We start from the raw sequence: 21,509 nt of genomic DNA on the forward strand, positions 1-21,509 counted from the left end.
GAGAGAGAGAGAGAGAGAGAGAGAGAGAGAGAGAGAACCTCTCTGAAAGAATAGTCAAAATACCAGAATTAGTTTCTCAGTTTCTCTTAGCACTAGACATCAGCAGAGTATATATACAATAAGGGCTTAACTACTGTTGCCAGTATTATTACTACCATCTGGATCACATAGAATAGATAGATATAGATGATATAGATATAGATATAGATATAGATATAGATATAGATATAGATATAGATATAGATATAGATATAGATATAGATAATTTTCCTGTCTTAATTTGTCCCTCCATGAGCTGGGTCAGCTCAGACTTACAGTCAAGGGGAAAAGTGACCCCTGGAACAGAGCAGATAGAAAGCGACACCACTCACACTCCTACATGAGACAGAGCCTCAAGACCGTCCTGTGCCTGAGTCTAGACAGGAAGGAGCTGTGTGGGGCAAGGGGTGTATCCCATTCTCAAGCTGCCTCTGGGCTGCCACCTCTAGGAAACAGCAGACTTCCCAGGTTAGCAACACGGGCCTTCGGGTCGAGGAGAGGCCAGGCTGTCTGGCAAGCGAGGCTGCTTCATTAAAATGCTGCAGGTGTGCCCACCCTCTGCTTGGGATGTTGGTCACGGTCTCTGGAAGGCTAAAAATAGATCGTGTCAATTGCACACTCCCGTGCAGGCTGCAGAGTCACCTCCAGAGCTGAAGACAGCTGTGCACACAGTTGACCCCAGTATTGACTCCATTTAAATATATTAGGGAGAGAAAAACTCCTAACTGGTGCAGTCACTTGCGTGTCAAGGTCACGGGGCTTCCAGCACCCTTCAGCTGTCATTCAGCTCTAAGTGCAAGGACTTGTTTTCCTTGGAACTCACTGACATTCTATCTTCACAGTCAACTTGGGAGGTAGCTTCTACATGTCACACACTGTACAAGGCAATGGGATGAATGACTACTTGGCCAAGGACAAGGGAAGGACGTTGAATTAAATAGCTACAAGACATGAGGACAAAGAGGTGATCGTGGCTGGTGCATAGTCCCAAAGGCCGCCCATCAGCCCAGCTCAGCCTTCTGCAACATAGACTTGTGTTCTTGCCCCTGGACTGACGGATATGCCCTTCTTACTGTGGCCTTGAATTCCTGAGCATTAAGCTACACAAGGGTTGCTTTGAATTCTTACGGACAACTGCGGAACGCCTGCTGCTATGAGGCACTGTATAGAAGAAATGGACCTGGGAGGAGGCATTGCCCAGAGGTTCTGCTTTCTAGACGCTGAGACCTTTAGCACCCTCCCCAGAGGCTTCAATAAAACACACTTGACAAAAAAAAAAGGCTCAAACACAAAAGAGGTGAATTCCCTTCGAGTGGGAGACAAGAAATTCTAGCAGAGTTGACTATGCCACGAGTAGGGAGCTTTGTCAATGGGTTTTGAAAGGTATAGGTGAGCTGGGAGAATTCTGAGAGTAAGAGGGGTGGTTGGAGCAAAAAGGACAGGGGGTGGGAAGGTGATGAACTTGATGGGGGAGAGGAGGTTGAGATGGCAGAAGAGTCTATTGAGAAAAAGCCATGCTCAGGCTAAGAGGGTGGAATTAAATAGGTAGACAATGGAGAGCCGCACCCCATGTATGCAGGGTCCCACGTCCCCATATTTGGACACCGCTTTTGGAAACTGAGTGTGATTGTAGAGCACAGTGTGGAACAAGAAAGCAAAGGGCATCTATGGTGAAATGTAGGAGGCTATTTTTCAAAGTCCGGTTAAGAAATAATGAACATGTGAACCCCTGGGGTGTTTGGAGGGGCTGCCTGCCAGCACAGCACAGAAATAGAACCTATAGGGTTGGCAACTGGCGGAACATGGGGGAAGAGACAGAAGCTGGAAACCGAGCTGCCGTCCACATTTCAAGCCTGGATGAGTAGGAAAATAGTGGTGACATTAACAGAAATAAGCAAGTCAGCAGGAAGAGCAGGCTGGGGCGGGGGGGGGGGAATAATGAATCTCAATTTGGATACATGGGGTTTGAAATGCCATTGAGCCACGTGAGAAAAGATGTCAAGCAAGCGGAGATGAAGGAGGGTCCAGTCAATAAACACCTTCTACGAGACGAAAAGGCACACCCGAACACATGTGGTGAGGAATGGCTAATGTGTGCTTACGAAGAGAGTGCTGACAAACCAGTAATAAAGAGGGAGACACCCCAACTTAATGGGGAAGAAGAAGAAGTTCACCTGTTGATGCACAAGTAAAGACCAACAGCAAACGAACACAAGGCTTAAACGCTGGGACCCACTAGAGAGCAGCTACATTCAAAATGTAACAAAACCCTACCTTATCCCTCAAACTGAACAATCTCTGCATTCGCAAGATTCTTTGGGACAGGGGGAAGGGGGAGAGGGAGGAGAGGAGGGACTTTTGCACGTGTCCTGTGGAAATGTAATTAGGTTGAGACTTTTTAGAAAGCAGCTTGGTAAAAATTCATTAAGGGCATTAAAAAGCACAAATCCTTTAACCCACCAATGCTTTCCTTAAATGTAACACCAGGAGAGAACTATTTATCATCCTAAGTATATAGCTCTCTGAATTTCACGATGGCCAAAACGAGTCAATAGATGCTTCACCAAACAAAATTGATCAGAGTAAGAGGTGAGCATCTTGCCATGAGTGATATGTAGCCCTTGAAAGTGTAGGAAAGGTGTTTAAGACCATAAGCTTCAGAGCACAATAAACTGTTGGTTGGGGAAGACACATGGGAGACTAGACTGTGTGGCTGTGTCTTAATTAAAACCTGTTCACACTGGTGCATGAAGAGGGGAGACTTAGAGAAGGTACCAGAATTGTCAGCGGTTGTCACTGGGTATTGACTGGGACCATGAATAATTAATTCTTTCTGGCGCCACTTTTGCAAATAGCAGAAGTTAATATTACAGATGAATGTGAAATGCAATTCCAGACCCATGGAGGGAAACTGAGGCTGAGACCCTGTCTTGGGAGCCATTGGAAGGACAGAGTGAAATAAGGGCCTGCATGAGAGAGACCACAGGGAAAGAATGGGGGATACACCTAGGAAAAAAGACACCACCCTTTGAGGACCTGACTGGGCTCAGGGGACCCAGAGGAACAGGCATGGACACAGGAAGACAATCGGGAGAGAAGATACGTCTTCAGACAGCCCTTCTTCTGGGGACATGTGACCCAGGCGTTGGCTTCAAGGAGGGGACTCTAAAGCAAAGCCTTCCTTCCTGCAGCCTGGCCAGTGCCTTCATCTACCCTATGAGCTCAGCAGGCAGCCTAGAGTCACCCCCCAAACTCAAGGAGTTCCTATATATCCAGTTGTCCCCTATATTGACCATAGTCAAATAAAGAGATAGGAGAGACAGTTCCTAGCTTTGCTCAAGCATTGCTCCTGGTCAAGGTTCTCTGTCCTGAGGTCCCTGAGTCCCTTTCCTCAACAGCCAAGCATCTGTCACATGCTGCCGCTGTATGCACGAGACAAAGGAGTTCATGAGTCAGGGGAAGCAATGAACTTAATAGCCAGTCGGGGAGACAAAAACCAGGTTGTCCCTGGTTCTGAAGTCTGCCAGCCTCCTGAGAGGAGGTCTGCATTCTGCCTATGGCCAGAGAGGTGTGGCCTCTCCCAGGAGTCTGAGGGTGAGTGGGCTGTATGGGTGTTGCTTTGCCTTCCACTACTGCCTGCTGAGCTACAGACACTGCATGTGCTTGGAAAGATTGGCAAGACAGAGGGGTCCATGGTGGGCTATGCAGACATCCAGTCTCAAAAGAGGGTTTAGCCACAAATGAAGGTTCTCTCTGGGAACTTGGTCAGGGAGCAGGGTCAGCTGTCCACGCGGCTCTATAAACATGGAGAACATAGGCCATTGGTCCTGGGAGTCATCTTTGTAAGGTCAGAGGGCCTGACTCCTCCCTAGGAAGGAGGCTCAAAGAGGCTCTGGAATATTCTTTCAACTATTTAGTAGAGTTTATGGCTGAGACATCAGCAGGGTTTGAGGATAGAGTGGCGTGTAGAGTCCAGCCAGCCCCCAACGCCAGCACCTTTGTCTCCCATAGCCTTGGTCATTAAGCTCCAGGGTAGCTCCCAACCCAAGTCCCTTCCCCATGTAGTGCTCCAGTAGGGATGGAGCCCAATCTACCCTCGGCCCTGGTTCTAGTTGCTCAAAACAGCTGTCCTGCTCAGGGAAAGTGCCTGTGTAGGGTGGTCCTCTCTCATCTGGCCCTGCCCATGGCTGGGGCCCCAGGTCATGCAAAGGGACCTGCAAGGCTTATTTCTGCCTCCTCTAAGATGCTTGTGGTGCCACTAATTCTTGGTGCTCTCTCCACCCAGCTTATGGTCTCACTGTGCTGAAACCCAGGCCCACTGCCTGCCAAGGCTAAGAAGACGATTTCTGGAGACAAGGTTTTGAATGGATCCTTCCAGGGAGGGTAGGATGGGGGCATTTCAACCTAACCCTACCTCCACCTAGACAGGCAGGGGGATGGCAGGTGATGGGGGTGGGGCAGATGATGGTTAGTTCTGATTGAGGGCCCACTCTGCTAAGCACTTTGCACACATTGCTTGGCGACGGTGTAACAACTTGACAAGGTGCTGAAATACACAGACCAAAAAGAAAGAGAAAAAAACTAAAGCTCTCAAGCTCTAGACTTACTGGCAAGAGTCCAGAGTTATCGAGTCCCCGAGCCAGGCAGTAAACCAGTATCCACAGTAATGCCAGGGTCCATGCTGTCTGTGGCAACACCACAGCATGCTTGGTTCAGCCCAGCCACGCCGAACCCAGCTGCTGCCTCGGCTAGGGCATGCTAGCTCAGGAAGGAGGTCCAGCACTTGGTGCAGAAACCGGGTGAGAGTCAGTGAGCAGCTCCGGGGACATGCTTCAGAGGAGTCAGGCAGACACTTCTCCCAGGTTTATGGGTACAGATGGAGAAACTGAGGCCCACATAGGACAGGAATCTGTCCAGGGTGAACTGGAACTGGAGCTGTGAGAAGCAGGAAAGGCATGGAGAGGGGACAAAGGAAATCACAGGACGAGCACAGGAGCAGGAAGGTAGGGCACAGGACACAGAACTGTCAGTCTCTCCTGCATCCGGCAGTCAAAGCCGACCTGAGTCCCTCGGGCTATAAATGACTCCTCTTGGCCCTAGCCCAAGCACTCCCTGAAAACAGAGGCTCACTTCAGGAGCTGTCTCCTGCTCTATTCTTCAAATGCCAAGAGAGAGTCTAACATCACCCCCAAACAGCCTGTGTGGCCTGTGATAGCCACGGAAGGAAAAAAGTAGAGTATGGGAGACAAGACCCTACAGGCGAGTGGGGTGCCCTGGCATCCCCCAGTCTTCCCTCCTTTTTCCATCCTCTCATCTGGTCCTGCCACCAGAATCACCTGTAGACACCCTCTGCACCCTCATGCCGCCGTCCTATGCACACTTCCGAGGCTGTGATCTAAGCTGTGACTGAGTCGTTGATAATGACATAAACAGTTAGCTGTGCTATCGCCATCTGTCATCATTATAGGGGCACCTGAGCTCCACTCAGAGGGAGAGCATTCTCACAGCGGGTTCCTGGACCGTTCCTACGTCCTAAGATCATCCCGGAAATAGAGAGCTTTCAAGAACGAAGGTGGCCAGAGTGCATTCTCCCATTGGTTGTTCTGCATCTATGTTTCCCATAGACAGCTGGGCTACAGGAGGGACCCCTGGATCCCAGGGGAGAGACCTCGGGGCCTGTATGCTTGGAGGGAAGCACTGTTCTGTTGGGTTGGTCTCACTCACTGCCAGAACCCCAAGAGTCAGAGGCATTGCTGGGGTGGTGATGTTCAGACACCCTCCAGCTTTGCCTGCTACTGTCACCTCCTCACACCCTGGATCTCTGGTTTGCTCAAGATTGGTCACCTGCAGCCTTTCTCATGTTCCCGCTAAATGGACTCCTAGGCACAGCCAGGCCCAGATTTTCTCCCTAGGCCCTGAAGTAGGAGCACAGTCACTCCCTCCACACCCTGTCACCCCTATTCACTTGCCCTTTTGTGACCATGGAGTCAGACGCTGGCTTCCCAGAAGCCAGTTCTCTCAAGGTGTCACATCACTTGCTGCTCTCTGTCCTCTGCACTAAACAAGCTGGGGTTAAGGGCATAAGAGGGCAAAGGGCAGTGGTGCTCAGAGTGTGTGCCCTGGACCACCAGTATCAGGCTCCACTGGGGGGCTTAAAAGAAATATAAACTCTTGGGCAGCTCAAGATACCACTGCCTCAGAATCTACAGTGGGGCCATTTATGATCAGAAAGCTCCCAGGGAATTCTGATGTGCTGTCCGTCTGGTCTGAGAACTGCTGGTCCCTGTGGGTACGTCCCCACCTGGCATGTTATAGATTAGTGACTCTCCAGGGGAAGAGGGGGGGGGAGAACCATGGCCAACTGAGCTGATAGGCTAAAAAGAATTCTTTGTGATGGTACTACAATGAAGTGTCAGTCTCAGAGGAAGAGGGTAGGATGTTCCCTGGCACTGAATTTCTGGCTGGAAATGCTCTTTTCCTAAGAGGTTAGTCAGCACGGTTCTGAGGGAGTGAACCTGGACTGTGATTTAGCTTAGTTTCTAGACACCAGTCCTGTGGACCCTCCCAAGCCCTGCAGTACATGGAAGCCGAACTCGTGGGGTGAGCCCCACAATCTTCAAGCATGCCAAGCTCCCGGATGATGACACTCATGAACCTGGGCATTGACCTGCCTTTCGCAGCCCCTCGGAGCCCCTGAGCTCCTACATGGCCCTCAACATGGAAGCTGAGCACTACCCGGGTGCTACTAGAATTGACACAAGGCCAGAACAGGCCACAGAACCCTGGAAGGGAAACAGCTGAAGGTTCTAGAAAGCGCATTAGTTCTGCAGTGGGTGCTTGGAGACTGGATGGGTTCCATCACATTTGGGGCTGTGTGGCCCGGACTGATCCCTGACTAACTCACTAGAACCCCTTACAGTGCAACTGGAAGGCAGTAGTGGTGCTGTGCACGGTGTCCCGGTGCTTCCTGTCAGCCTCTGGCTGTCTCTTTGTGGCACAACAGCAATGCTTGCCTCAAATCAAAACCACACTGCTCCCACACAGCACTCCCTGTCTCCTGGATCAGTAACCGCTGCGAAAGCATCGCCTGGATTTGTTGGGCCTGACCTATTTTTTAAATAAACCGGGGCTGTTTTCCATTCTTAGTCACTTTTCTCCCAAGCATCCACATATTAAATTCTCCTCTTAGATCCTCAGATATTTGGGCTGCGAACGATGTCAGGTTAATTGGATGCTTGGCTCCTGGCTCTTCCTCTTCAATGGGCTTGTAAGCAGATTTCCCAGGCTAGCACCCCCTCCTCCTTTCTCTCCCCTCTGTAGGTCAATAGGATCCTCTCTCTCCACTGTGGATCCTCTCTCTCCAGGTGGCCTGTGCTCACCTGGCTTCTTCTCTGCCACTATGAGCAGATGCACACAACAGAGATGGTCTCCTCTCAGCCTTCTCCCTGTGGGAGTTAGGGAGTCCCTTCACTTCTAGACTTGAGTCACATCATCCCTATGGGATCTATACTGGACTCCTGAGTCTGCTCCTCTCAGGCTGGGGTCTGAGCAGAGGGGGTCTGTCCTGAGATTGATTTCCATTGACACAGACACAAGACCAGTGGATTCTGCTCTCGACGGTCTCCTCACTTTCGTGTGGTCAGCCTTGGCATTGCCATTATCAGCCAGACCATTGCCATTATCAACCAACTCTCCAAAGCTGTTTCCCCTCCTCTCCGGCTTCCACTTTGTAATAATAATGCATTCTGTCTCTTCTCTGGAGCCACTAGGGTGACTAAAAACTCTGAATGTGCCAACAGATAGAGGAAATTCTCAAGTGAGACATGGGACCACGAAAGAGAGAGTTCTGACTACCCGATTGCATGCCATGGTGCTGTTTTTGGATGTTCACTGGGCCCTTCAGTGGCACTGGGTACAACGTCTGTGACTGCCCTTTGTGGACTGTTATGACAACTGTTGCACACACACACACACACACACACACACACCTACATTGTCTGCTCCACCAACATCCCTTCTGCTCACTGAGCTCCATGAGCCTTGCCTGGTCCAGACAACAGACGCTCCTTGAGAAGTCAGTGAGGTGCTGGGAGAAAGGCAAAATTTAGCATCATCGAAAGGAGGCCAGTGATGGGCTCAAATCCCTTTGGAGGGTCTACAGCGCTCAGGAGATTTTACCAGGAGAGTCTCACCCCAGGAAATTTCTAGGAGGCAAATATCTCAACGATGCAGCTAGCTTAGACTAAGACTCCTAACTCCATCCGTATAGACCACAAGTGGCTTCAAGTGCAGACTCAAGTGTATCTGTTAGGCCTTTCCGACCATCTCTTCACACTCCAGTGGCACAGGCAGAGGAGACACATGCTGGCTCAGCCCAGGAGCTGGCTCCTCACAGCCTCCAGGCTCTATCATTTGGCTGTTAAACTGAGAGCTCAGATTTTACTGTCTTTGGGTTTGAGGGTTTGCTTTGATGTTTTTGGTTTGTATTTTGAGACAAGATCTGGATATGTTTGAGATAAGATCTAACTGTGTAGCCCTGACTGTCCTGGAATTCCTTATATAGATCAAGCTGCCCTTAAACTCACAGAGATCTGCCTCCTGCGTGCTGTAATTAAAGGCACACCATGATACCTGGTCAATTAATTTTTTACCACATTTTAGTGAGTGTGTGTGTGTGTGTGTGTGTGTACATGTGTTGTGGGGGTGGTGCTTGACATGATGCACATGCATAGACCTCAGAGGACAACTTGTGGGAACTGGTCCTTTTCTTCCACTATATGGGCCCTGGGGAACTCGGGTCATAAAAGTTGGTAGCATGTTATCATGTTGGCCCTTGATAATTTTTTTTAAAGAAGAGCTACAGGTTATGTGATAATACAGACAGGCATTTCAAGTGACTGGCCCAGATGACAGCCACACATGGTTAGACGGTTATTGGTTTTCATGGATTCCTTCAGACATGTTCCACCCCATCCTAACAAGCTTCTTTTCCTCAAATAAACATATTTCCACCTGGAATCCCAGCAGAAGATGTTGACTTCTTTCATCAAAGAATCTAATATGAGTATATTTTTTTTGGTACTGGCACACACTGGAGAGGAGTGAAGTCTACCAGTGGGAACACAAACTTTAGATTTTTTAAAAAGCATTCCCAGACAATCCCAACAACTATTTGAAAGGGCAAATGGAAGATAAGAGACAAAAGGTTTAGGCTGAGTGCACTGGTGCACTCAGGAGGCAGACATAACCTGTCTGATTTATACACAGTTCCATGTTGGCCAGGGATACAGAATGAGACCCGTCTCAAAAGGAGATATATCGGTTTTCATGTTACTGGACACCAGGCAATGGAAAAGGTGAAGCCTGAGAGATGGATTGTCCAGTGAGGCCTGGGAGAAGGATCTAAGCACAGCAGAGAAGAGTCCACTCTAGGCAGAGCTGATGTACCACTGTTGCTGAGAGAGATGGAGATAAGGACCCCCATGCCGGCAAGGCAAGAGTCCCTAAAGCGAAGTCCAGGGGAAGCACACTCTTCAGAGAATGTGCAGTTCTGCTGAGCGGTCCCGAGGATTCTGCCAAGGCTGACCACATCGAGAATGTGAAGGAGCCACATAAAACCAGAAGAAGCCCCCAAAGGACAGGGTTACCAATCTGCAGTGTTCACAGGGTCTGGAGAGCTTCTTGTCCCTCCAAATCAATGTTGAAAGTCCATAATTTATGAACATGAAGAGTGTTTCATTTATTAACTCCCCCAATACAAAATACCTAAAAATACCCACCATCCAACCACGACAGCAAAAAACCATAGTGTTCGGCATCCAGTAAAAAGTTAATCAGACTTTCAAAGAAGCAGAAAAACACCGCACAAAACATCTACAGTTAGGAGCAAATCCTGACACATGCATGTTTCAATACTCCCTGGAGGCACATGTATGTTTAGAGTATATACTGTTGCCCTGTTTGGCTTCTTTTGTTAACTTGAAAAAAAGCCTAGAGTCACCTGAGAAGCGGGTACCACAACTGAGAGAAATTCCTCTATAAGATCTGGCTGTAAGGAAGCCTAGGGGCCTAGGGGACATTTTTTTAATTAGTGATGATGTGAGAGTGTCCAGTCTGTTGTGGGTGATGCTACCTCTGGGCATATGGTCCAGCTCTGTATAAGAAAGCAAGCTGAGCAAGCCATCAGGAGCAAGCCAGCAAGCAGCACTTCCCCTTGGCTTCTGCTTCAGGTCCCTGCCTTGGACTCCTGCCCATATGTCCTTCAATGACTATGATGTGTAAGACGAAATAAGTCCTTTCCTTTCTAGCTGCTTTAGTCATGTTTTATCACAGCCATAGAAACCTAAGACAAGATTGATACCAGGTAACTAGAGATTAGGCCATTTATCTTTAGGAAGATTGAACTTTGGGTTGTAGAAGCCATTGAGGACAAGGAGTTCTTTAGGCTGTTTTGTGGGAGCTTTGAAGATAATGAAAAGCAATGCAGACAACTGAGCCAACCAAGGCTTGTAGAGTTTCTGAAAGAAGTTTGAGAGTTCTTCCATTGAGAGGGGCAACCTCAAAGACTATTGGGGCTAGTAATGTGATTTGGTTTTAGTTTTTATTGTTTAGATTTACTTATTTTCTATTTGTGTGTGTTGCTTGCAATGTTCGTCTATGAGGCATATGCATGCCTGGTGGCCTTAGATGTCAGTCAACAGCATCCGATTCCCCGGTAACTGATGTTACAAATGATCATGAGCTACCATGCAGGTGCGAGGAATTGAACCCAGGTCCTCTTCAGGAGGAACAAATGCCCTTAACCACTGAGCCAATTCTCCAGCTCTCATTCGTGTGATTTTTTTTAAATTAAGAATCTGTAATCCTGGTCATCTGGGGCTGAAGAACCAGCAGTGATTATCAAGAGACCAGCACTATGGACTGGAAATGTGCTTTACTGGGAACGATTGACGCTGGGCAGCCAGTGTGAGAAGGTGGCAGTGATTAATAAGAGTCCAGCATTGTTGGGGTGAAATCTGGGGTGACTTCTTCAGGTTTAGCACACAGTAGTTATGTCCCAGAGTGGTTGTCTTGGCTGCATTTCATAGAGATGGTTGAACTTGGCCGTGTATAAGAGTCTCTCAAGTAGGAATGATTTTGAAGGCATGAAAGGGTCATGGAGAGCAGCTGAGGCTTAGCACTGTGAGAGGTTATTGATGAAGGGGCAGCTTCAATATCCATTGAAGGCTCAGGATTGAAAGAGTCATGGAAAGAGACTGTAGCAGGGTTGGAGTCCCTGAAGAGAACCCAGTAGAATCTACTAGCAAAGGAACAGCCAAGACAACCAACAGAACAGCAGTGGGGGGTGGGGGTGGCTGTTCTGAGCCAATGGGCTGTGTGTGCTGTGGATGGCAGAGCTCAAGAGAAATGGCCTAAGCCCTTTGGAGCCTGAAGGACTGTGAGTAGGTTCCAGAAGTCAGATACCGAGGTTTGCACTGTTAAACTTCGGGTTTGCTTTGATTTAATTGTGACTGTGCCCTGGTTACTCCCTCTTGGAGCAAGAAAGCATGTAACTTATTTGATTTTTCTAGGAGGTGAGAGACTTTAAATTTTAGAGAGACTTTGAATTTTTAAAAACTCTTTGGAGTTTGGGGAAATTTTTTGGATATTTTAGAGACTTTAGATATTATTTTAAAGAGGCTTTGAACTTTAAGAGAGACTTTGGATGTTCTAAAACAACTTCAGACTTTCAAGATTTTTAAGTGTTGAAAATTTAAAGACTTTCAGGTTTTTGAAAGTCAGAATAGTTTATATTGTGATAGCAGGATTAGTAAGAGATCTTAGGAACTAACAAGAAAGGAAAGGTTATGGCTGAATAGTGGTATACTTGTGTGTCAGGTTGACAAGGGTCAACTGTCCTTGCTGTCTTTGTTGGTTTGTCAACTTGATACAGTGATAATTATCTGAGAAGAGGGAACCACAATTGAGAAAATGCCTCCATGAAACTGCCCTGGAGGCAAGCCAATGGGAAGCATTTCTTGATTAGTGATTGACATAGGAAGGCCCAGCCTGTTGTAGGTGGTGCTACCCCTGGGCCAGATATCCTGAGATATAAAAAAAGGCAGTCAGTAGAAGCCATAAGAAGTTTTCCTCTGTGCCTTCTGCTTCAGTTTCTGCTTTCAGGTTTCTGCCTTGAGTTTCTGCCCTGACTTCCCTCAGTGATGAAGTGTGACCTGAGAGCTCTACACTAAAATAAACTTCCTCCCCTGAGTTGTTTTTAGTCATGGTGTTTTATTGCAGCAGTAGAAACCTAAAGCTACTGTGAACCATAAAACTACCACTGAATGAATAAATAGATAGACTACATGGTCTCCCCAAAAGGTAGAAAAGGAAGATTTGAGGTAACAAAGAATAGTGACAAAGAAACAAATATCAAGGTAAAAACTTATACCTAATTGTGACAATGATTACATTAAATGTTAATGGTTGAAACAGCTCTTTAAAAAGACATATTTTAGGACACTGGTGGTGCACACCTTGAATCCAAGCACTTGGGAGGCAGAGGCAGGTGGATTTCTGAGTTCGAGGCCAGCATGGTCTACAGAGTGAGTTCCAGGACAGCCAGGGCTATACAGAGAAGGCTACACAGAGGAACCCTGTCTCAACCGTCCCCCAACCCCCAAAAGGCAGAGGTTGTCATAATGGATTTTAAGAGACAACCTGTTTGAGGTGAATTTTAATGTAAAAATATGTTAAAAGTGTTAAAAGCGAAGGGATGAGAAAAGTTCAGCAGCCATGCTAACAGCAACACATACTTGAAAGTAAATAACATCAGGAAGAAATATAATCTTTTCACAATGGCCAGTTTACCAAGAGGATATTGCAATTTTATACTCTTATCTATCTTTAAAAATGTTGCAAAAGATATCAAGGAAAACCTGACATGATCATTTTGGAGAAAGTGAATCAAAATGCAGCGGGAGCTGCAGCTCAGGGGCTGAGCCCTCAAACGGCATGAGTGAGGTCCTGGGGTTCACCAATATGGACCCCCAGCACTGGCAAAACAGACTGCAGTGAGTTACCCTCACTCCCACTGAAGACAGCAAGCAGTGACGAAACTGAAAACCTTGTGTGCTGCTGGTGACAGAGGGAGATGGTCTCGCTACCATGGAGAACAGTATAGTGGGTCCTCAAAAAAAAGTTAAAAATAGAATATGTATAATGCAGTGATTCATTTCTAGGCAGGCACTCAGAATAACTGAAAGCTGGTTCTGAATGAGATATCTGTGCATCCATGTTCGCTTTAGCATCATTCACAATGGCTACACTATGAAAGGCAACAAGAGCCTGCTGGTACACACATACGATGGAATGTTATTTGGCTTTTAAAAGGAAGGGAATCTTGCCCAGGGGTGTGGCTCCATGGCAGGAGGCTTACCTGGTGTGGGGAATGCCCTGAGTTCAATCTCCAGCACCATCAAAAGCAAAAGCAGGCAAGTCAGAAAGGAAAGCTCAACGCATGCCACAGCACAGAGGAATTTTGAGCACATTGAGGTCTGTCAACTAAGACAGTCACAAACACCAAACACTGTACCAGTCCACCCATCTGGGTCATTGGAGCAATCAATGGTATTAAGACAGACAGAAGGATGGTGGCTGCCAGACGCTGGATAGAAATGAGAGAGGTGTAGTCTCAGGGCTATAATGTTTCTGCTTTGCAAGATGAAGAAAGCTCAGGGAAAGCTGAGTGAGGACAGGACTGCAGCGCAATCTGAGCGAGCTTGGTGCTGTAGTGCCCCACATGAGGTTAAGATGGTAAATGATGTGGTTACTTGTATTTCACCAAAAGAGAGAGGTATAGAGACAAAGTCTGATTGGAATAACAGGGAAAAATAGAGCAGTCCTATTATTATGGTGGTTTAAAGACACTCAAATAAACTGGCCTCAGACGAGAAGCCTGAGATCGCAGCGCTGTTTCAGTCACTTTCAAACTCCCCAGTTAAGGACTGAACACCATAGGGTGAACACACTTATCAGGCCTCTTTTCTGAAAGGAGCAGGGAGTAGAAGGACCAGTTTCAAAGACTGTTTTCCCAAGGAATAGCTCAGATCCTGGATGTAGAGACAGTCATATAGGAAGTGGAAGTGGAGTAAAGTTGGTGCGGAGAAGACCTAGGAAGGTCAGAAGTGACGGTGACAACCCTTGGAGTGTTGAGACCTCAAAGGCATGCAAACTCCTGTAAACTCTACACAACCTTAGGTGTTGCATCTTCCGCACCCGCCTGGGGCTGTCTGACCTTTGTTACCCTGCCCTTCCTGCTGCTCCACACACACTACACACTCCTCCGCATCCAGGGGCAGAGCAGATGCACTGGTGCTGAGCCCTGTGCCTCATACAGAGTGAGTGTTTGATAAATCCCTGTTCAGTATGTGAATGGATGGGGGATCCCTTAGCTGATTGTCGTGAGAGATGGTGCAGAGAGGAGCTGAGAACCCTAGAGACATGCTCTCAGCCTCAATCGGGACAAAGGACCCTCTTCTGTGCCCGGCTGGCCTGAGCCCTGTCCTACCCAGCAGATACAGATCCATGAAGACAGAGATGAAGCTGGAGTCAAGAGAAACCCATGGACAAAGTTTAAGTTCATTGGCGAAGATTTTTAAGTTGACTTCTTCCTTGGGCTTAGTCCCTTCTCAAAGGCTGCTCTGGTTCCACTGGCCTTCACTACATCCCCTTAAGACCATGACAGGCCTTGTGGCCTCTGCACCTTCCTTTGCTTACAAACACCACCTTCCCCCTCTCCGCTGTCCACTTACCTGTTCAGCTCACACCTGGATACCCTTGTTGAGTTTTCACGGAGGTTAGTTAAATATGAAGGGGTCGCTTCTATGTATGTTACTATCCCCTCTCCACAGAGAGAACATCGTGACATTTCCTCTCCCAACTGAACACAGTCAATCTGAGGAAGGCTTGCTGTGGCTTTTATGTGTCTCAAAATGGCAAGGACATGGTAGAATACATCTGTAATCCCAGCACTTGGAAGACTGAAGCAGGAGGGTTGCCTTGAATTTGAAGCCAACCTGGGTTGCAGAGTAAGTTCCAGCCTGGATGATAGAATGAGCCTATCTCACACACATGCATGTGCACCACACACACACACACACACACACACACACTCTCTCTCTCTCTCTCTCTCTCTCTCTCTCTCTCTCTCTCTCTCTTTCACACACACACTGTTACATACAGTCATACACATGCATGCATTCTTACACACACACAAGCTCGTACTCTTACACACACACACACACTCTTACACTCAATACTCTCTCTCTCACACACACACACTCTTACACCCTCATACATTCATACTCTCTCATACACACACACATTCTCTCATATACACACTCTTACACACACATGCACTCTTACACACAGTCATATACTCACACACACACACTCACATACACTCCACACTCTCACACACATTCACACATACGTACACACACATGAACTCTTACAGTCATACACACACACACACACTCGGGGCATAGGGCCTTATCTTAGATAGTTCTGACCACATTCTCTCATCATTAGAAATGACATGGGTGAGTACTAAAATGGATGGGTGGGAAAATAGCCCTGAGGAGGTGACTGAGGCCAAGCGACTTCACTCCCAGCCCCTCATCTTCAGAATCTACCACACCCTCTCTCCCTCACTCCTTGGGCATCGTCCCAGAGAGCCAGGGCTGAGATTCTGCCCTTTGCTTTCTTTGAGCTTAATTTTAGCTTGCAACCTGGATCTGCTTTTTGAGTCTCATATAAGAGGCAAGCATTTAGCAACCCCGAGCAACCGTCGCCATCACAACCAGAATGGCAGCCGCCCTTCCCTGAACAGCCCTGGCGCTAAAGGCTTTGTTAATGTCCCTTCACACAAATCTGACCCCCACACAAATCTTTCTGAAGGAAGAAGAAGGGGAAACGAGATCCAGAGAAAATAACTCGCTAACTCAAGGCCGTAGCATTAGCAGATAGGAGGACTTGAGCTCCATCTTAAGAAACCACAAGATTCAAGAACCTGCCAAGGCCACGGTCAAGGCCAAGGAGTGACCTTTCAGATAATCTGTCCCCTTAAGTAGGCTAGAGAATGGTATAGGTCCTTAGCATAATGGAGCCAGTGGGCTCCCATGAAGGCTAGCGATGGATGCGGGTAGATTGCAGTTCACTGTTGTAAGCTGATCATCGAGTGACCATGAGAACCACCTACAGAGTAGATTTCTGACCCCACCTCTAGAGCTTTTGAATCCAGTCAGTCTGCTCTGGGAAAGACTTTTTTTCTAAAAGCTCCAGAAAATGTTGTTGTGACTGACACAGGGGAAACCAGGGCAACCAGGGGCCATGCAGGTTCTAGAAGGTGACTGACTCTCTTGAAACCAGCTACATGACTGCTAGATCTTGGGAAATTGTCTGAACCTATCTGGGTCACAGCTTCATCCTCATCTATAAACTGGAGTTAGGATGCATATCCACTCATGGGATTATTTAAGATTTAAACAGGGTGACCCCTACCAGGTGCTTTGAAAGGCTCCTGCTCCTAGTCCAGAGTGTGCTAAGTGAGTTAGGCTCATTATTCCTGTTTGTGAACGTGGCTTAGTGGAAGCCAGAGCTGTAGGAGCTCCACAGTTGACCCCTAGGTCTCAGGTGGACTCAGAGCCCACGTCCCTTGGGGAAAGAGCTAGGTGACTTCACTTCATAAAAGTGATCTGTAGGGACCACACAGAGAAGGGACAAAGGGCTATTTACAGTTGACTGTACTCTCTTCCATCCCTGATGCTGCCCCTAACCCAGGTCAGGGGCCAGCTTTCCACAGGAAGTTTCACAGAATGTCCTGGTGACAGATGGAGGGTGAACAGGAGGAGCAGACTTAAAATGACAAGCCTGCTTCATTTCCTTCCATGAAAACTATGTAGTCAGAAAGTCTCCACTGGCTAGGCCAGCTACTCCCCCCCCCCCACTACCCTGACTCTGCAGCAGCAGCAGCCAGCACCAGTCTGTTCCCCAGCATTCCTGGCAGTTCTGACAAGATGAGCCAGGAAGGTCCTGGGGCCACAGCCAATCCCAACACTAAGCCAGCCAGGTGCTAGCCTGGTTGGGCCTCAAAAAAGGGACAAGCTACCTCCTCTTTGCAGGGCTCACTGAGTTCAGAAGGGCCTGGAAGATGAACACAACACCTGACAATGTGGCCCCAAAGCCAACTCTCTGACTCAGACAGAGCAATTTGTCATCAAGGGGCAGTCACGTCTGCCCTGCCCCATTCTCTGTCCAGATCCTCCTTGTCCTTCTGGACTGAGGCTGGAGAAAGATCCCAAGATCCACTAAGTCACTATAGGCTCCTTAGAGGACACGCCACAGTGCCGTATTCACTAGCTAAAGCTGGATGGGATAAAAGCCTTTCGAAAGGTATATACGGTAGGGCACAGGTCTGCCTGAGCCAGGCATGGGACTGAATTCACCACCATTATTAAACATATTCCCAGAGCTACTGACATTTGATGCTTTCTTTCTTTGGATTCTGGCTCCCTTTGTCAGAATGCTTGAAAGGGGCCAGTAGTGGGGAAATGACATGCAAGAAGCTCAGAGCTGGATCTCCAAAGATGCCTGGAAACAATGAAGTACATGCAGGCAATCTGATAGACAGCACCACGAAGAGGTGGCTGCTCTACTAGGGATTAAAGAACGGATTCATGCATGGGAACTCCAAAAGGGGGCTTCAGAAACCATGGGACCTGTGTCTTGCTCTTGAGTAAGATGTAAAGCAGGTCTAAAGACTCGAAAGTTTCTTTACTCGCCAGAAGTAAGGGGACTTAACCAGGCAGAACCCGTACAGAGGGCACATGCTCTACTGAGTACTGGGCTAGCATCAGAACTCTGATGGCAGGCCAGAGGTTTTCAAACCTCAGACACCAAGACCCCTGGCTTCACAGCACTCTGCAGGGCAAACATAGTCTCGGCAAAGGCCTGACAGAGAGTAAGCAGTCGTTGAGTGGGAATCTAACTCTGGTTTCTGAATCCTGTGGACCTCGTTCTAAAATTATTTGATTCCTACTAAGGCTTAATGAGCTGGCAGACAGTGGTCTTCCATGACATCACACTTTGCAAATGTTCTGACGCCATTGTCCCTTGCTATTAAAGGGTCACTCCATAAAGCAGGATGGATAGGAACCACCATGCCTGTGTTTCACAGAGAAGCCACCATGCTCCCTGTCTGATAGCCTCCAACAACAGAATCCAGACCACCAGAGTAGGGCTTCTGCCTTTTAGTTGGTTCTCTGCTTTGATTATAGTATCAGGTACCACATCACCGGAGTGAATGAACTGGGGAGTGGAGGCAGTTCATCCTTGGGGCTCAGGACAGGTCCCCAGTGGCTTCGCCAGATCATGTGGTGTAGCAGGGTGCAGGGTGCAGGCTCAACAGAGCCTACGAGACAAGTCACCAGAGTGGCCTGCGGCAGAGATCACAGTGCTCTGCAGTGCTAGCTGCCCACGCAGTTTGGGTTTCTTTACATGGAAGAGTAGCAAAGATCTATTTTTAACTATGCAGATAAAAGAGTCAAAAAGCAATACTGAACTGAGAGCAGGTGTGAATCAAAGAAGCCTGGACCAAAGTAGAAACAAAGTCTGATGTTGTCTGTATTAAATGGCCCCTACAAGCTCCCGTGTTTGAACACTTGATCCCCAACTGGTTGCACTGTTTTGAGGGGTCATGGGAACTTGGGGATATAAGCCCTATTTGGTGGAAGTGGGTTGCTGGTGGTACACCTTGAAGGTTGTATTTGACCCTTAAGTCCAGGCTGGTTCTCTCTGCTTCCTAATTCAGCCATGATGTGAGCATCTTGCTCCCACAAGCACAGACCTAGTCCACCATGCTTGTCTCACCATCGTAGGCGGCACCCTCTGAAGCTATGAGACAGAACGAACGTTTCCTCTCTTAAGCTGTATAAGTCAGAATGACAAGGACAGTGACCAGTGCAGGGCATCACATCCGCTTCCCTGGGCAGAGCCTCAGGACAATGCAGATCCCATTGTCCAATCTCTACGTGGCCAGGGATGCTAGACCAGCAGAGGAGGCATACGGTAGATCCAAACTCTTAGCCCCTTGCCTCCAGCCAGGCTTTTCCAGGGCCTCTCTGGTTTTCTCTATGCCTCTTATTGTGGCCAAAGGGCAAGGGAGTCCCAGTCACCACAGATGAAGCACTGGTTCTTGCTGACCCTTGTGTCTTGACAGCTCTCCTGGAACATGGAAGACAGACCTGCGACTTTGGGGTAACAAGTACCTAAGATGCCTAAATGAGGTTCGGTTGATTACAAAATGGGCAAAAGCACTTCCTATGCAAACTCCGGAACCTGAGTTCAAATCCCTAGCACCATGTAAAAAGTGAAGTCTTCCGCTGTCCTTTTGTGCCTTACTGCCTTGAAGCAATGTTCCTAACTGCACTGAGCATGTCTGTAAGTCTAACACTGGGAGGGGCTAGGAAGGGATCCTGAGAGCTTGATTGCCTGCTGTTCTTAGCCAATAAGCCTCCAGTGCGGTGAGGAACCTTGCTTCAAAGCAGTAAGGCACAAAAGGACAGCGGAAGACACCCCATGACCTGTCTTGCTCTGGCCTCTGCATATGCATGAGCATAGACCACACATACCTATGAAACACACACACATGCATGTATACACACGCACATCCATGTACACATGCATGTACACGCATGTATGCAGATGTGTGTGGGAATGTATGCACATATGCGTGCATGCATACAGAAGACTCTTAAGCAGAGTCTTCAGGCCTTGCTGATGAGATAGGAAGGGGAAGCATCTAGGATTCTGATGCTGATGAGATAAGAAGGGGAAGCGTCTAGGATTCTGGGTTTGATGACTTAATACTCAGCAAGATGAGGACGCACAGAGCACAATCCCGTATGAGTTAGAGGAAAGGAAGGCCAGACATACAGCCTTCAGGAATTTTGGGGTTCCAATGAGACAACTGAGGGAAAGGGCCTGTCGGTGTCAGACATATGGGGTGACCTCGGAGGAGAAAGCTCAGATGCTGCTCTGAGGTTGAGAAGCAGTTGCAGATGGACCAGAAAGGAAGCTGCAGAAGTCAGCTGTGCAGTACTATAACAAAACACCTGAGACAGGCTGCTCATGAAAAGGGACTTAGACAGCTTACCGTTTCAAGCTTCAGAGTCTGAGGTTGGCTGCCACACTGGCTTGGCCTCTGGTGAGGGAAGACCAGTTCAAACACACTATGGCTGTGGTACACATAGAAGTAAACCACTTCATCTCAAATTAGGCAACAGAACAAGACCATAGTTCCCTAGTCTGCTGAGAGTACTTCCCAGGAGACTCAAATACCACCCCCCCACACTCTTCCCCATCTTTCTGTTTCTGTAACTGTCACATAGAGACGAGTTTCACGAAGATAATTTCTTTTACATCCATCACGCGATTTGATCATCTTTATTCCCCAACCCCACCTCTCAAAAGTCCATCATCTCTTATCACCATTCTGAGGACAAAGCTTCCAAATGCATGAACCTCTGTAACTAACCACACACAAACCAGGAGAAACCAGGAGCAAGGATGAGGTCACCTGGAGAAAACCTGGGAGTGAGAGCAGGCAGCCCAGACCCCAGCCCTTACCTCAGGAGGACCATTGCACCTTACGACACAAAAATGTAGATTTAAGGCTCCGAAGCCTTCTGCACCCCAGACTCAGCTTTCTTTCCATGAGGCTGTTCCTCAGCTGTTCCCACAGCTGCCTGTGACAGTCCGTCTTGACTATCAACTTGACAGAGTCTAGAAATACCTACAACACCACCAGGAGGGTCTTAAGGGAGCTTCTAGATTGGTTTAAAAATGGGTGGCAGTGTCCCGTGGGTTGGGGGCCTGGATTGAATAAGAAGGGGAAAGCAGACAGAACACCAGCATCCAGCTCCTTTTCTTGACTGTGGACATAGTGGGACCACTGCCTCAAATTCATTCCTTCTCTGCCCCTTCCCCGCCCCTTCCCCCAATGCCACAGCGGGCTGTGTCCTCAAACTGTGAGCCAGAATAAACCCTTCCTGCCTTAACTTGCTTTTGTCCGGTATTTTTATCACAGCGACAGGAAAGATAACTAATTCACCAGCCTACTCTAACCATGCCCCACATGCAACATACTCCCCCATGCTGAGACATCAGACACCGCCTCTATTCTCAGAGGCTCCCGCCAGCGATTCACACTGCCCTCCTGCACCGGGTGAAATGGATCTCAAGTCACGTAGGGCGAGTGTGTAATGATGTGAGGGAGCTCGTCTGTGAGTGTGTGAGGATGCGAGGGAGCTCGTCTGTGAGTGTGTGAGGATGCGAGGGAGCTCGTCTGCGAGTGTGTGAGGATGTGAGGGAGCTCGTCTGCGAGTGTGTGAGGATGCGAGGGAGCTCGTCTGCGAGTGTGTGAGGATGTG

At 48.2% G+C, this 21,509-nt stretch overlaps 1 protein-coding gene across 2 annotated transcripts in view; it reads right to left on the bottom strand.

Annotated features, from left to right (window-relative positions):
- Window positions 1-21,509, bottom strand: part of Prmt8 (protein arginine methyltransferase 8) — an 81,712-nt gene that overhangs the window by 45,682 nt on the left and 14,521 nt on the right. The window contains exon 1 of one of the 2 annotated variants that reach the window (XM_029478198.1): window positions 4,647-4,729. The exons of the other annotated variant lie outside the window; for it this stretch is intronic. The gene's annotated coding sequence lies outside the window, so the exon portion shown is untranslated. Of the gene's footprint in view, window positions 1-4,646; window positions 4,730-21,509 lie in introns of those variants that run through there. 2 annotated transcript variants of the gene reach the window in all.

This window comes from Mus caroli, chromosome 6 (assembly GCF_900094665.2).
Source record: "Mus caroli chromosome 6, CAROLI_EIJ_v1.1, whole genome shotgun sequence".
NCBI classification, from domain to species: Eukaryota; Metazoa; Chordata; class Mammalia; order Rodentia; family Muridae; genus Mus; species Mus caroli.